The following is a 16,030-nucleotide window of genomic DNA, read 5'->3' on the forward strand; positions in this document are numbered from 1 at the left end:
CTTTGGATCAACAGGAATACTTTAGGGATTATTGCTTGACTCAGAAAGGTAAACTCTTATGGAATCAAATTGATTATTTGCAATGGTATGCTTGGAATTTATGCTTGAGATATGATTATACTTGCTGCTCTAGGATGAAGGCTCCGCACCTTCCCTTTTCATGTGAATTTAATGATAATATAACATTGCCTTCTTATTCTAATGGTGTATATGATTATTATGATGTGGAATAAATAGAAGAATTTGTTGGTTTTTAGGGTGCTTGTGAATTTATATGTTTGTCTGAAGAGTATGAAGATTGTGATGATGATCTTTACGGATCTGAAAATCTTGCTATAGTTAAATATTTCTATGAGAATTATAAATACAATGCCAATATTGATGAATTTATTGAGGAAGTCTCCGCTGTCCAAGAAGATAATAATATTTGCAGGCTCCTATGGAAGAAGAAGAAGTTTCTGAAACTATGAGCTCATTAGATGAAAAAGACGATGAGGAGAGCGAGAACAAAAGGAGGAAGAGCGGTTTAGCTACCCGTGCCCACCTTCTAATAAGAGTAAATCTTCAACTCATACATTGCTTAATTTCCCTTCTTGCTTACCGAAGGATGAATGCTATGACAATTGCTATGATCCATTGGATTCGTTTGAAATATCCCTTTTTGATGAAATTGATGCTTGCTATGCTTGTGGCCATGATGCTAATATGAATTATGCTTATGGAGATGAACTTTTATAGTTCCTTATGTTAAACATGAAATTGTTGCTATTGCACCCACACATGATAGTTTTGTTATCTTTTTGAATTCTCCCAACTACACTATATCGGAGAAGTTTGCACTTATTAAGGATTATATTGATGGGTTGCGTTTTACCATTACACATGATGATTTGGATAAATATAATATGCATGTGCTTGTTCCTCCTACTTGCAATTATTATGGGAGAAGAACTACAACTCAACATCTCTATGTTTCCAACACAATAAAATTGCAAAAAACTATTTATGCTATGTATCGGCCTTTATTATGTGTGCATGAATTGTTCTATTATGACATGTCGATGCATAGGAAGAGACTTAGACTTCATCATTGCATGATATATGTTACTTTGTGCTCACTACTAAATTATAAATCATTGTTAATTAAAATTGGCTTTGATATACCTTGGGATCCGGGTGGATCAATTACTTGAGTACGTTATGCCTAGCTTAATGGCTTTAAAGAAAGCGCTGCCAGGGAGACAACCCAGAAGTTCTAGAGAGTCATTTATTTCTGTTGTGTGCTTTTAAAAAAGTTGAAAAACAAAAAAAATTAGAGGGGAACCTAAAACTTAAAAAAATAAAAGTGAAAGTGAGAAAGACGAGCACCGTGGAAGCGAGTGCATGCCTTGAACTTTGTTCATGCCCATGGAAACTTTGTGAACCTTAATTATAGAAATTTTTCAACAAAGATAAGCATCCCCTTGTACAAATCCATTGTATTATAAAATAATGTGCCAAGATTTGCCTTTAGGATGCTTAAATTGCTTTTCGGTATGTGTAGTGCAAAAACAGAAACTTTTGCTATAGTGTGTGAATTTAGATTTTTTACTGGAACATGCAAAAATTCTGAAATTTTTAACAGTACTGCTATGATTTTTTAAAAAAAAATTCCTAATTTTTTAGAATTTTTGAGTTACATAAGTATATGTACCATCTGCATCTTTACACACTGTCCTGTTTTCACAGATTGCTGTTATAGTTTGAAATCTTGTTGAGCCCCGTTGACTTGGTAGCCATAGAATTGTGATAGCATATAGTGCGTAATGTTACAGCAGAACATGATGCTATTTGATGTTATATGTACTAACCCCGCTAATAAAATGTTCGGTTAAGTTTTGTGTGGATGAAGTGTTCGAAGATCGAGGTGGTACCGATATGAGGAGAATAAGGAGAAGCAAGAGTTCAATCTTGGGGATGACCATGGAACCCCAAGTATATATTCAAGGAGACTCATGCATCTAACCTTGGGGATGCCCCGGAAGGCATCCTATCTTTCTTTAACAAGTATCGGTATGTTTCGGTTTTTGTTTTGCTCACATGATATGCATAAATTCTTGGAGCAACATGTGCCTTTTCTTTAACTCTTAATAATGCACCATGCTGGTATGAGACAGTTATCGGCGTTCTGGGACCAGGGGTGCCCATACTTGCCTGCCTGCGGCCCGAAGCATGGCTCCACCAACGGCCTGGTACGGCCCAGCTTCAGCAGCGACAACCCAAGACCCTCGCGAGGGGCCAAGCCTCGGGAGGCGGACGACACCAAGGCCTCCCCGGGGATGGCCTCACTAGGTTGGCTCCCGAGGAGTGGAGATATCTATGCAAGGGACACCTTGCGAGGTTCACGTGACCTGAGCCATGACGACTAAGGCCAGGCGGGCGCCAGCGCACGCAGTGTACCAGTTTCCTCTTTGCTGCCAAGGAGGCAAGCGCAGGCGCGGAGTCCCGAGGCATCAGGCAAAGGTTTCCATATCGGTGCAACAAGACCAAGACCAGCAGGACGACAGGACGGAGGTGATCGCGGAGCCCACCGCAGCGTCATCCCCAAAGCCTTTTGCAGGCGAAGACCACCTTTTGTCAGGATAGCTTGTACTAGTTGTCCCCCTTCAAACTTGGCCATTGTGGGATCCCTTCCCGCCTAACATTTGGGAAGAGGACCAAGGCCACTATAAATAGGACCTAGCCACCACCGAAGCAAGAGGGATCATTCAGATCATCCTCACACATACCAGCTCATCGATCCCAAGAACACCTCTCCTCCTGAGGTTGTTCATCCACTGTACTAGTTCATCCTCAGCCCCTCGAGGCAATCCACCACACACTGGAGTAGGTTATTACACCGCAAGGTGACCCCGAACTAATATAAACCCCCGTGTCTCTTGTTCTTTGGGTTCGTCGAGCTAGGCCGTGGAATCGTTGAGCGAGAGAGCTAGGGAGAGAGTGTTCTTTGTGCGCACCCCAGAGTTCAAACCTCTCAAGGGTTTGCAGGAACCCGAAATCCGACATTTGGCGCGCCAGGTAGGGGGGAGTGCTGAAGCCTTTCTTCCATCAATCAACGCACCACTGCTCCACCGCATCCATGGCTGACGCTCGCCGGGCTCACGCTGAGCACGGGGCCGCCCTTGCCGCTCGCGTCACCCAGACGGCGCCCATTGGCGGACCTCCCCGTCGCTCTCCATCACTCGCTGCCAACACCGCCACTGGCCCGGTGGGAAACGAGCAGCAAGCTTCATCGTTGCACCCCTCCGTGTGGTGGGACGGACGCACCGCCACCCTGTCGCCGACTCCGGCCAGCTCGTCATCCCACGCTTGTCGCGCACCCACGTCCGCGCAGGCCGCGCTGCTCATGGCGTGCGAGCTCCTGCGTTACTGCCCCATCGACGACCCCTACGAAGACTGGCTGGACCGCATCGCCGAGCTCGTTAGCGCCGCTGGGGGCTCTCCCGCACCGTCTCTCTCGCTGCCTCATCCACCTCCTGCTGCAGGCGACGTAGCCCATGGAGCCCCTCCGCCACCTCCACATCAATACGTTGCCCTCGCACCAAGATGCGCGACCCACCGCGCATGGCGCTCGCGCGTGAAGAAGGAACCTGCTAGGAAATGCCGCGGCCGCCAGAAGATTCTCCTGCACACCCCGCACCACCACGTCAAGATCGCACGCCGCCTGTGGTGGCAACGCGTGGGTACCAAGACCAGGCTCCACCTCGATGACGGGCTCCAATGACCACGGCGGGCTGCCGCGCCTTCACCCCCGAGCTGCGCATCGTTGTCCAGCCCGGCAAGTTCAAGCCCGAGCTGCCTCCGCGAAAAGATGGCACCCCCGACCCTACTGAGTTCTTCTAGCTCTACGAGCTGAGCATCGAGGTAGGCAACGGCAACGAGAAAGTTATGGCGAACTGGTTTCCCATGGCTCACAAAGACGGCGTGCGCTCGTGGTTCTTGAACCTGCCCGCGGGATCGATCTCCTCCTGGGGAGAGATGTGCGAGCGCTTCGTCGCCAATTTCCAAGGCACTTGCGACCGCCCGCCTGCCTCTAGTGACTTGCGGCACATCAAGCAGCAGCCAGGGGAGACCCTACAGAAGTACATCCAGCATTTCAACAACGTTCGCCTCAAGATCCCCAAGGTGTACGGACCGAAGGACGAGCACATGGTGGCATACCTCGCGGAGGTATGCAAAATGGAGAAGCAATTTTTGGGCCTGGAGCTGCAGCACGTGCCGCGCGGCACAAACAAGGAAGCCGACGATATCGGCAAGAGGGCGTCCAGGCGTCAGCCACAGGAACCTGGCGTCTTCGAGGAGAGGCTCTTCAAGCCTTCAGCGACCCTTCCGGCTGCGGAGCCGGCACCGCCTAGAGAGGAGCTTCCCCTGCCACCAGCCTCGGTAGGCCCCGCCTGCGCCCCGACCTCAGGAGCGCGCCTGCTCCTCGCGCTCGAGCCTCGGGAGGGGTGTATGACCAAAGAATTCAAGGCTTACCTGCTGCAAGGGTCCCTGCCAGAGAAGGAGGAGGACGCGGGATGCGTGTCTCGGCAAGCTACAACCTACTGCATCTCGGACGGTGAGCTATACCGAAAACGACCGAATGATGTTTCCTTGCGATGCATCTCTAGGGAGCAGGGATGCGAGCTGCTAGCTGACATACACGGCGGAGATTGCGGGCATCACTCGTCGTCACGCACCCTAGTGGGCAAGGCATTCCACAGCGGGTTCTACTGGCCCACGGCACTCAACAACGCAACCGAGCTGGTGAGATCCTGCGAGGCCTGCCAGTTCCATGCCAAGCAAATCCACTAGCCTGCTCAGGGCCTCCAGACTATCCCACTCTCGTGGCCGTTTGCGGTCTGGGGGCTGGATATCTTGGGTCCACTTCCATGAGCGCCCGGGGGCTACCGCTACCTCTACGTCGCCGTCGACAAGTTCACTAAGTGGGCGGAGGTGGAAGCCGTCCGCACCATCCCAGCCGGCTCCGCGGTCAAGTTCATCAAGGGCCTAGTGAGCCGTTTCGGAGTCCCTAACCACATCATCACGGACAACGGCTCGCAGTTCACTAGCAATATCTGCAAAACATATTGTGCTAATCTTGGAATGCAGATATGCTACACCTTAGTGGCGCACTCCAGAAGCAACGGCCAAGCTGAGCGCCCCAACGCGGAGGTCTTGAGGGGCCTCAAGACAAGGACCTTCAAGAAGAAGCTCGAGGCCTGCAGCAGGGGCTGGCACGAAGAGCTCCAGTCCGTGCTTTGGTCCATCCGCACCACCTCCACCAAGACAATAGGCGAGATTCCGTTCTTCCTCGTCTATGGAGCCAAAGCGGTTCTCCCTCACGAGGTCACGCATCGCTCCGCACGGGTCCTGGCGTTTGACGAGGCACGTCAGGACACCATGCGTGGGATGGACCTCGTGCTGGGGGAGGAACGCCACTGCCAAGCCTTGCTCCGTGCGCGAAGGAACCAGCAGGCGCTGCGACGGTACCATTGCCGCGTCCGCTCCAGGACGCTCGAGGTGGGCGATCTCATCCTGAGGCGGGTACTGTCGGTGTCAAAACCGGTGGATCTCGGGTAGGGGGTCCCGAACTGTGCGTCTAGGATCGATAGTAAGAGGAGATGGGGGACACAATGTTTACCCAGGTTCGGTCCCTCTCTATGGAGGTAATACCCTACTTCCTGCTTGATTGATCTTGATGAACATGAGTATTACAAGAGTTGATCTACCACGAGATCGTAATGGCTACACCCTTGAAGTCTAGCCTATATGACTATGGTAATGTGTATATCCTTTCCGGACCAACCCCTCTGGTTTATATAGACACCGGGGGGATCTAGGGTTTACATAGAGTCGATTACATAAGAAGGAATCTTCATAATCGATCGCCAAGCTTGCCTTCCACGCCAAGTAGAGTCCAATCCGGACACGGGTACAGTCTTTGGCCTTCATGTCTTCACAGCCCATCAGTCCGGCCCAATGGATAACAGGCCGGACGCTCGAGGACCCCTTAGTCCAGGACTCCCTCAGTTGCCCCTGAACCTGGCTTCAATGACGAGGAGTCCGGCGCGCAGATTGTCTCCAGCATTGCAAGGTGGGTTCCCCTTTCCAAACACCAAGATAGTCTTCGGATGCGATGATAGTATCCGGACCTGCCACATACACACCATACATAACCGCAGAGAGAATATATATTTTTACACGAGTTCTATCCGCTGACAGCTTTTCATAACACGACATCACGTCTGTTCGGTTATAATTTCGAACCGTTTTTCGTCTGCCGTTCCATGTTTTGAGACGCGGTTGCCATTGGCACGTCTTGTCAAAGCAGAGATCGTGTCCCCTTATCGCGGGATTTTCATGAATGCGGGCATGGGTAACCCAACTGTGTCGTTTATACAGCCCTTGGGAATAGGCAAGTATTTAGGGCGAGTGAGGAGGCGCTTGATATTCGCGGCCTTTATAAGGGGATAAGGACTCCCTCTTCCTCTCTCACGCCCTCTCTCTGTCTCCACATTTCCAATCTCGAGCTCCAGCGCCCAAGTACTCATCTCCTTTCCACTCAAGCAACCATGTCCGGATCCGGAGGTCAGGGCAAGTGGATGGTCTCCTCCGTCAAGGAGGAGGACATTAGTGAGCTTCGAGCGGCCGGATATTTGGCGAAGGAGATCGCCCACCGTCTGCCGACCGAGGGACAAGTCGTCCCCACGCCGAAGCTCACTGAGAGGGTAGTATTCATCCCCCATTTCTTCCGCGGGCTAGGGTTTCCACTCCACCCTTTTGTCCGTGGGGTGATGTATTATTACGGGATAGATTTCCACGATCTATCCCTGAATTCCTTCCTCAACATCTCGGCGTTTATCGTCGTGTGTGAGGCCTTCCTCCGCAGCCAACCCCACTTCGGGCTGTGGCTCAAATTCTTCAATGTGAAGCCGAAGGTGGTGGACGGCCAGCACGCGGAGTGCGGAGGAGCCATGGTGAGCAAGCTACCCAACGTCTCCTGCGGAAAGGTACTTTCATGGAGACAGTGAAGGAGTGGCAGAGACAATGGTTCTACATCACAGAACCCCGCGGCACCATCTGGGCCGCGGCTGCCGAATTCCGCTCCGGTGCTCCCATGCGACTCACCTCCTGGGTCGAGAAGAGTCGGGACTGGTGTTCGCCCTATGAGCTGATAGCGTTGTAGACGCGCGTCCAGAGCATGATAGCCAAGGACGTCAAGCTCGTCGATGTGATCTAGGTGATGCTAGTTCGTCGGATTCTCCCATGCCAGCGCAGAGGTCGCCCTCTGTGGGATTTCAATCCGAAGAAGCATCAGACCCTGGTGAGGCTCTTCAAGACCACCCAGGCAGATGCCTAGAAGTTACTTTAAGGGCAACGAGAAACCGCTGGCCACAGATTCATACCATGGTCACGATTGTAAAGACCCCGCCAGCGAGGTATGTTATTTTTGATGTATCCCCAACTTAATTGTTTCGAGGATGATGTCTTAGCTTTTATTATTGCTTTTTCAGGACTGGATGGAGAGGGCGAAGCGGATCCAGTGTCCGGCTCCGCTGCCTGAAGAACCGGTCATGCCGCGTCTAGCGAAGATGCTGGTGCCGGCGCCATATAAGGCGCCGGAGAAGAAGGCCAAGAAGAAGGCCAAGGGGGCCAAGAGTGGCCCCCATCGCAAGGGTACTTCAGACGTGACGTCCGAAGACGATGAAGCTCATTCCTCTGTCCCTGAGGAAAATGATGAGGAAGAGGAAAACAACCCTCCCCCTGAGGAGAGGAGGAAGAAGAGGGCGGCTTCGGCGCATCCGGAAGCGGAAACGCCCAAGAAGGGGAAGGGCGTCCCAGCGGTCAATACCGCGTGGGACGTTGACAGTAGTCCGGAACGACGCCCCCGCACTAAGCCCCAGGCCACATCGTAAGTGACATGGCTCGCTCATGCGCTTATCCAGCCCTTTTCTTCATTATTTTGACATAGTTAACTGTACTATTGCAGTCCAGCCCGCGACCTTATCTAGTGATCCTCATCCGGAGGTTCGCTGGATCCGTCGGAGATGGCGAGCATGTCGCCACTGCCTGCTTATTCCCCCGGGGCCAGGGACGACACGGAGGTGTTGTCCCGGAGGATCGCTCCGAACCGGGGAGGAGCCCAGGACGTTGTCCGGGAGGCGCCACGAGGCGAGACCTCCACTGTCGGACACATGGGGAAGCCGAGCCCCATGGAGACTGGCAAAGAGGGCCGCATCCAGTTCGGCCCTCAGCTGAATACGATTCCGGAGACTCATATGGCTCCGGAGTCAGGCGAGTAGCCCCCTTTCAAGGAGGGGGGTGCGCTGCTTCCACCGGTGGCCCCCGTCCATCCCGGGGCGCCGGATAACCTGATGGAGGCTCTACGAGGCGCCTCCGTCGTGGACGAGCACCGTGTCCTTATGGGTGCGGTGATCGAGAAGGTTTAGTCCGCCAAGAGCGGACTAAATGAAGCCGGCAGCAACCTGTTGATAGGTTTTGAGGTAAGAAAGAGAACAACCCCGTGTAGACCGTAGCCCCTGAGACACTGTCCGGTGTTCGGCGAGAAGAACCGGACAGTGGATCAATCCTTTGTTATAGGAGACTAACTGAATATGTATCAATAAGCAGGCGTCACTGTTGGCCGCAAGCTCGCATGCTACCGAGGTCTTTGAACTGAAGCAGAGGCTGGAGCGGACCGAGAACGAGCTCGACGAGGTTTAAATTCAGCTCCAGGAGAAGCAAGGTGAATGACGACTTGCTATCTGTTCGGAAAGAATAAGTGTTGTATATTGACCGCGGTGTCATGATATGTGCAGGAGCCGCGACCGAGGTCGAGGCGCTGAGGAAGGCCCTGGGCGAGGCCGAGGAGAAGGCTGTCCAGCAGCAAGCCGCCCGAAAGAAGCTCAAGGCCCAGGTCAAAGAAGTCCAGCAGGAGCTCGAGGATGCGGTGAAAAAATGTGAGACCTTGGAGCATGATGCGTCGGCTCAAGGGGCCGAACTCACCAAGGTTCGTCAGAGCACGCAGACCGCATGGAATGAGGCCCAGGCCGCCCTCCAGGAGATCCAAGAGTCCAAGAAGATCACGGCCGGTAAGCCCTTTAAGATGCAAAGCAAGTATGCGGAGAAGCAGTACCTTTTACTAACCCGGGTTCGGAGTTCCCCAGGGGCTTTTGCTGATTTACCACACAGTGTATCAGACGCCATGGAGTTCTATCGAGCCGAAGGAGGGGGTTCTACGGAGAAGCTATTCTGGTCGCAATATGCAGCGTCAGAGCCTCCCGTGTCCATCACCGATCTGCTGAAACAGCTGGTGGAGCTGCATAGGGTGGCCGAACTGGCCATGAAGGATTTGATAATCCAGCTATGGCTAGCCGAAGCTATGCCTGGCAGCTACTTCGGACTCGTGAGGCGGATAGTGAATGCCTGTCCTCGGCTGGACGTCGTCAAGCGCTCTGCCTGTATTGAAGGTGCACGCATGGCCTTCGCCCATTGCAAGATGTGGTGGGCGAAGATGAATGCCGTTGAAGTTGCCAGAGGGCCCGGAGGGCAAGGAGCACCGCACACCCGAGCGATACTTTGCGGATGTCATAGAAGGATCTCGACTTGCAGCAACGCAATGTTCGCAGGACATTGTATTTGAATAAATGTATTCATGTTGCCTTTGCCTTGTATTATGAAAAAAGCCTGTTTTGTAATGTAATTTTGTTATGCTTTTAATAGTTTCCTCCTGTGCGGCCGTGTTACATGTAATCTAAGGGTTGGCCAGTCGTCGGCTTCTGCCCTCACGTCAGTAGTACAGAGGTGTTCGGGATGGAATCTAAACAATCTTGATCCAATTATATGGTCCTTGAAGGAGTTGTTTAGCGCAACGAACAAGGCAATTAGACTATATGGCTTAAACGCCCTCACTTAGCCATAAGAGTTTTATAATAAAGCATGGGCGTAGCCCTTGGTTTAAACCAGAGTGCTGTCAGCATCTGATCGGGAAGTGCCGATCTCTCGCACGACGCGGAAAAAATCTCCAGCGATTTATAACCCTCGAACAGCTGACCGGCTCTCACCATATCATGACAGTCAGTTTTCGGCTTTCTCTACTGAGGTGCTCATCTGGTCAAGGCCAGGGCACAATCGCAGTAGTTCTCCCTTTACTACCCTAGCCGATTCAGCGGAACGTAGGGTAGCAAGCACAGGAGCCGGGCAACCCAACTATTGACCAAAGACATGATTCGGAGCCAATGCATATAATGCTAAATTCGGGGTTGCCGAACTTATCTATAAGAAGTGTTCGGACTTTGCTGCCGTATTATGGGGTGATGGGGAGCCCCTTGCGAATGTGAGACGTACCAAAGTGTACAGATGCGGTCGATAAGCAAATTGAAATAAAAATGAAGTAAGAAACGAAAACCACATAAACTGGGCCGCAAACCATTTTGATTATAACTGTATGGATACGTCAAGGCGTATCCTGTACGAAAAGTGTGATAAGCATCCGGGCTATTTAACATGCTGGAATTAAGAGGGCGCGGCGTGTGAGTCCTGAGAAATAAGTAGAAATACCGTCAAGAAGAACGTGTAGAGGTTACCCTACGCACTTATGCTGCTTGCCGTCTTTGTATGTCGATCCTTCGAAAGGACTGGTTATCACGCACACGGGAAAAGGGACCTGAAACAAAAAGGAAAAAGGGTGAAAGTATGTGTGAGTCCGGGGTCGGTCAAGCCGTACTGTGGACCACAAGCTGTGCCTCCATCGATGCCCATGGTATTTTGAGTGCGTAATTTTGTGCGCGTGGTACGAGTGCCACTACTTGATCAGGGCTGGGACGGAGGCCGAATTGCTAGTCAAGCTCTTGCCGGGCCGGGTTGTCCTGTTGCAGCGTAGTCCGGACCTTCTTAACGGTGTCCAGGGGCTCGGCAGCCGGATTGCGGTTCTCCTTGAAAAGGCCGCTCTGTACTTCTGCTGCTAGGGCGGCGGTGTGCTCCTCTGTATGGAGGGAGCATTCCGTATTTCCATTGACTGTTATTACGCTGTGTGGACCGGGCATCTTGAGCTTGAGATAAGCATAGTGTGGAACCGCGTTGAATCTAGCAAACGCGGTTCGTCCGAGCAGTGCATGGTAGCCACCGCGGAAGGGGACGATGTCGAAGATTAGCTCTTCGCTTCGGAAGTTGTCCGAAGAACCGAAGACCACCACCAGCGTGATTGAGCCCGTACAGCGGGCCTCAACGCCTGGAATGACTCCTTTAAAGGTAGTCTTTGTGGGTTTGATTCATGAGGGATTAATGCCCATCTTCCGTACTGTATCCTGGTAGAGCAGGTTGAGGCTGCTTCCACCATCCATCAGGACTCGTGTTAGGTGGAATCCGTCGATGATTGGGTCGAGGACAAGTGCGGCCGAACTGCCATGGCGGATACTAGTTGGGTGCTCTCGACGATCGAAGGTGATTGAAAATGATGACCACGGATTGAATTTTGGGGCGACTGGCTCTACCGCGTATACATCCCTGAGTGCTCGCTTGTGCTCCCTTTTGGGGATGTGCGTAGCGTATATCATGTTCACCGTTTTGACTTGAGGGGGAAATTTCTTCTACCCCCCGGTGTTCGGTTGTCGGGGCTCTTCGTCCTCGTCCTCACTTTGTGATCCCTTTTCTTTGTTTTCGACATTTAACTTGCCAGCCTGTTTGAAAACCCAACAATCTCTGTTGGTGTGATTGGCTTGTTTGTCTGGGGTGTCGTGTATCTGGCACGGACGGTCGAGTATGTGATCCAGGCTGGAAGGTCCCTCATTGTTCCTTTTGTAGGGCTTCTTCCGTTGGCCGGACATGGAGCCGCTGAATCCGGCATTCACTGTGGTGTCGTCGGTGTTATCGCCATTGCTTCGGCGTTTGTGTCTATTGCGCCGGAGCTTGCCGGTGCTGTTCTTGGCCTTAGAGGGGCCTGCCTCACTAGCTATGTTTGCGGGCCAGCCAGCTGTCCTCACCCGCGCAAAAGCGGGTCATGAGTGCTGTGAGGGCTGCCATGGATTTCGGCTTTTCTTGGCCGAGGTGGCGAGCGAGCCATTCGTCACGGATGCTGTGTTTGAAGGCTGCTAGGGCTTCGGTGTCCGGACAGTCAACGATCTGGTTCTTTTTGGTTAGGAACCTAGTCCAGAATTTTCTGGCTGATTCTCCAGATTGTTGAACTATGTGGCTTAAGTCTTCGGCATCGGGTGGCCGGACATATGTACCTTGGAAGTTGTCAAGGAAGGCTTCTTCCAAGTCCTCCCAGCTGCTGATGGAGTTTTCAGGCAGGCTATTTAGCCAGTGTCGAGCTGGTCCTTTGAGCTTTAGTGGGAGGTATTTGATGGCGTGGAGGTCGTCTCCACGGGCCATGTGGATGTGGAGAATAAAGTCCTCAATCCATACTGCGGGATCAGTTGTTCTGTCGTATGATTCAATATTGACGGGCGTGAACCCCTCGGAGAATTCGTGATCCAGCACCTCATCTGTGAAGCAGAGAGGGTGTGCGGTGCCTCTATTGCGGGCCGCGTCACGGCGCACCTCCGATGAAGTCCGTCTGCGGTTATCGGCCCGGGTGTGATTAAGTTTGTCACGTCCGAATAGGTAGCCGTCATCCCGAGTGGGGAAGCGTCCTCCGGATCCGTAGATTGATCTGGTGTGTCCTGCTCTACTGTCCAATTCCTGCCGAAGGTCGTATGTATGGTCCCGAGCTGGTCTGTCCCTGTGTTTGCGAGGTGGTGGGCGGGCTGTTGTTCAGCCCGTGTCTGCAAAATTCCCCATCATCAGCATCTAACTCGAACCGAACATAGTTCGGCTGCGAGTCCTTCTCCAAGGACAAATTCCTTAAAGAGTTCATCACATCGCCCAAATGTGACTGCTGGAAAACGTTTGCGGCGCTGAATTCGAAGATCAATAACTATCTAGCTCGGTGTCCGCGGGCGTACATGGTCCGGAACTTATAGCCGGAGACGAGTCCGAAGTTCTGTTGACGCGAATATCGCAGGGTGTTGAGTCCGTGTGCGGCTCCAAGGCGCCGCGGACTCTATGGCTTTGGATGGCACAATCTTCTCTGGTTCTAGGGCCGTTGCAGCAACAGGAACCATCTCCTCGATGTGATCTGATGACATATTTAAGTCATGTTCATCGGAGCGAGGGGGAGCGATCGCCGCGGTCTTGAACCCATTGAAGATCAAGTCTCCACGGATATCCAAAATGTATTTCAAGCTTCCAAATCTGACTTGATGGCCAGGGGCGTAGCTATCGACCTGCTCCAGATGGCCAAGCGAGTTGTCCCGCGGTACGAGCCACCGAACACCAAAATCTGTCCGGGGAGGAAGGTTCCTCTTTGGAAAGCGTCATTATCGACTATTGAAGGGGCCATCGAACCTTTTGTCGACGATACAGTGGAACTCTCAATGAAAGCACCAATGTCGGTGTCAAAACCGGCGGATCTCGGGTAGGGGGTCCCAAACTGTGCGTCTAGGATCGATGGTAACAGGAGACGGGGGACACGATGTTTTACCCAGGTTCGGGCCCTCTCTATGGAGGTAATACCTTACTTCCTGCTTGATTGATCTTGATGAATTTGAGTATTACAAGAGTTGATCTACCACGAGATCGTAATGGCTAAACCCTAGAAGTCTAGCCTATATGACTATGGTAATGTGTATATCCTTTCCGGACTAACCCCTCTGGTTTATATAGACACCAGGGGGGGTCTAGGGTTTACATAGAGTCGGTTACATAAGAAGGAATCTTCATAATCGGTCGCCAAGCTTGCCTTCCACGCCAAGTAGAGTCCAATCCGGACACGGGTACAGTCTTCGGCTTTCATGTCTTCACAGCCCATTAGTCCGGCCCAACGGATAACAGGCCGGACGCTTGAGGACCCCTTAGTCCAGGACTCCCTCAGGTACTCTCAAGGCACTACAAGAAATATGTCAAATTATGACCACCACTATTGGTCACCGAATGGTCATAATTTTCCTTTTGTGACCTTTTTGTGACCAAAAACAGATGGTCAAAAGCTGGCCGTCGTAAACTAGAATTAACGACCTTTCTTCTCGAATCGTTGTAGACGTTTATGACCAAAAAAAAGGTCGTAGATTTAACGACCAATTATTTTGGTCACTAGCAATCCGTCCACACCACGTCAGATCCACCGTGGCAAGCTGACGTGGCAGAATTACGACCAAATGAAAAGGTCATAAAATAGAATCAGCCCGGTCCATTTCGGCCGTCTACATGGGCCAAGCCCTTCAGCCCATTTAATTTTTTTTCTCTTTGTTTTGCTCATCTACATGGGCCTGGCCCAATAATTTGGCCTTTTATTTTCTGGGAATGGAGCCATTTTCTGATGATTTTTTAAAAGTCCACTATTGTTTTGGGCCACAGCCTTTTTAGTCTAGTTCTAATTTGGGCCTTGGCCTTTTTATTTTCTTGGATGCAGCCTTTTACCAACTTTTTTTACGGTCAACTCTTTTTTTAGGCCCATGCCTTTTTAGTCAAATTCTTGTTTGGGCTTCGTCCTTTTTGCAGTCCAACTCAATTTAGAGCCCAATTAATCCAAATAATATTCTGTGATCCAAACAAAACTCAAATAATTCAGAAAATGCATAACTACACATAGCTTCCAAAATGAGCCATCACAAGTTCACTGGTTCCAAAATGAGCCATCACAAGTTCACTGGTTCAACAACAAGTGCTCCCAGGTTCACAAGTGCCCCCAGGTTCACAAGATCCCTAGTTCACAAGTGCTCCCAGGTTCACTTGCAAAGTGCAGAATGCAACAAACTGCATAAGTTCGCGACCTACTACGACATAACTTCCCAGCCTTCAAACAACGACAAACTGCATCAGATCACAGGTTCAAAGACAAACTGCATAGCCATCAAACTACCTTAGCTCCAAAGAGAGCCATCAAGTGGGATAACTTCTCTTCTTGCTCTTGAGACTTCTTGCGCAACAGCTCAAGTTCCTTGTCGCGTGCAGCTTCAGCTTCTTCCGCCTTCATCTTGATTGCCGCCAATTATTCTTGCATCACTTCAGCGTGAAGTTCCGACCTCTCCAGCTTTTGCTCAAGATCACGAACATGAGCAGCCACTTTAGCAGTTGCTTTGCCAGAGTTGTTCCTAGATGACTGGAGCCCAACATTCCTGAGGAATGTGCTTTCCTTGACTTCGGTCTTGAGAACTTCTTCAACAATTTCAGCAGCAGACTTTGGCTCTTCACCTTCTGGTACCGGCGCATCCTTCATTTTTTCCATCTCAAGCTAGCATATGGAGGAAAATGATAGGCATTAGTGGGAGATCTATTTCACATTTTGCAAACCAAACCAATCAAGAGAAACCAAACACGCACACAAAATCTATACATTATTTTACTCAAACTCAAATAGAAGAAGATGATGACTAGTAACTTGACAGCATTATTTGACTAGTAACTTATGTGACCTGGAGACATGCAATTGGAACAATATGATCGCTTCATTAAGCCTAGAATGGTGGTTCTATATAAGATGGCTTCCCGAGTGAGCCGATCATCAAACTAACATTCAGATCAAATTTCATCATATCATAAAAAATGCAACAAATAGCTACAGCAAGTTCTGATATCTTTGTTGAACTATCAAACAACATCAAAGCATGGAACATAGCGTGTGTTCTTGATTGGCTCCGAATCAAACAACATCAAATCATCAAAGCATCAAACAACATCAAAGCTGGCTGTGAATCAAATAGGGCATGGACAAAGCATGGAGTGACTTACTATAGCAGTCTTCACTGGCTCCGAAAACCCGTGCTTCTTGCTCTTGTGAGTGGCCTTAAACAAGTCAATAGTAGACAGCTCCTCACCCTTACGCTCTTCTTTCTAAAATGTTTTTCAACAAAAATCAAAATGTTATTCAGCAAGAATCAGAAATGTTATTCAAGGAGGATCAAACAGTAAGGTCTCTAGAGAAAAGTTCTCACAGTGGCAAAAATGTGTGCTGTGTAGTGCCTGGAACCAG

The sequence above is a fragment of the Aegilops tauschii genome, chromosome 4, assembly GCF_002575655.3.
Source record: "Aegilops tauschii subsp. strangulata cultivar AL8/78 chromosome 4, Aet v6.0, whole genome shotgun sequence".
Lineage (NCBI taxonomy): Eukaryota > Viridiplantae > Streptophyta > Magnoliopsida > Poales > Poaceae > Aegilops > Aegilops tauschii.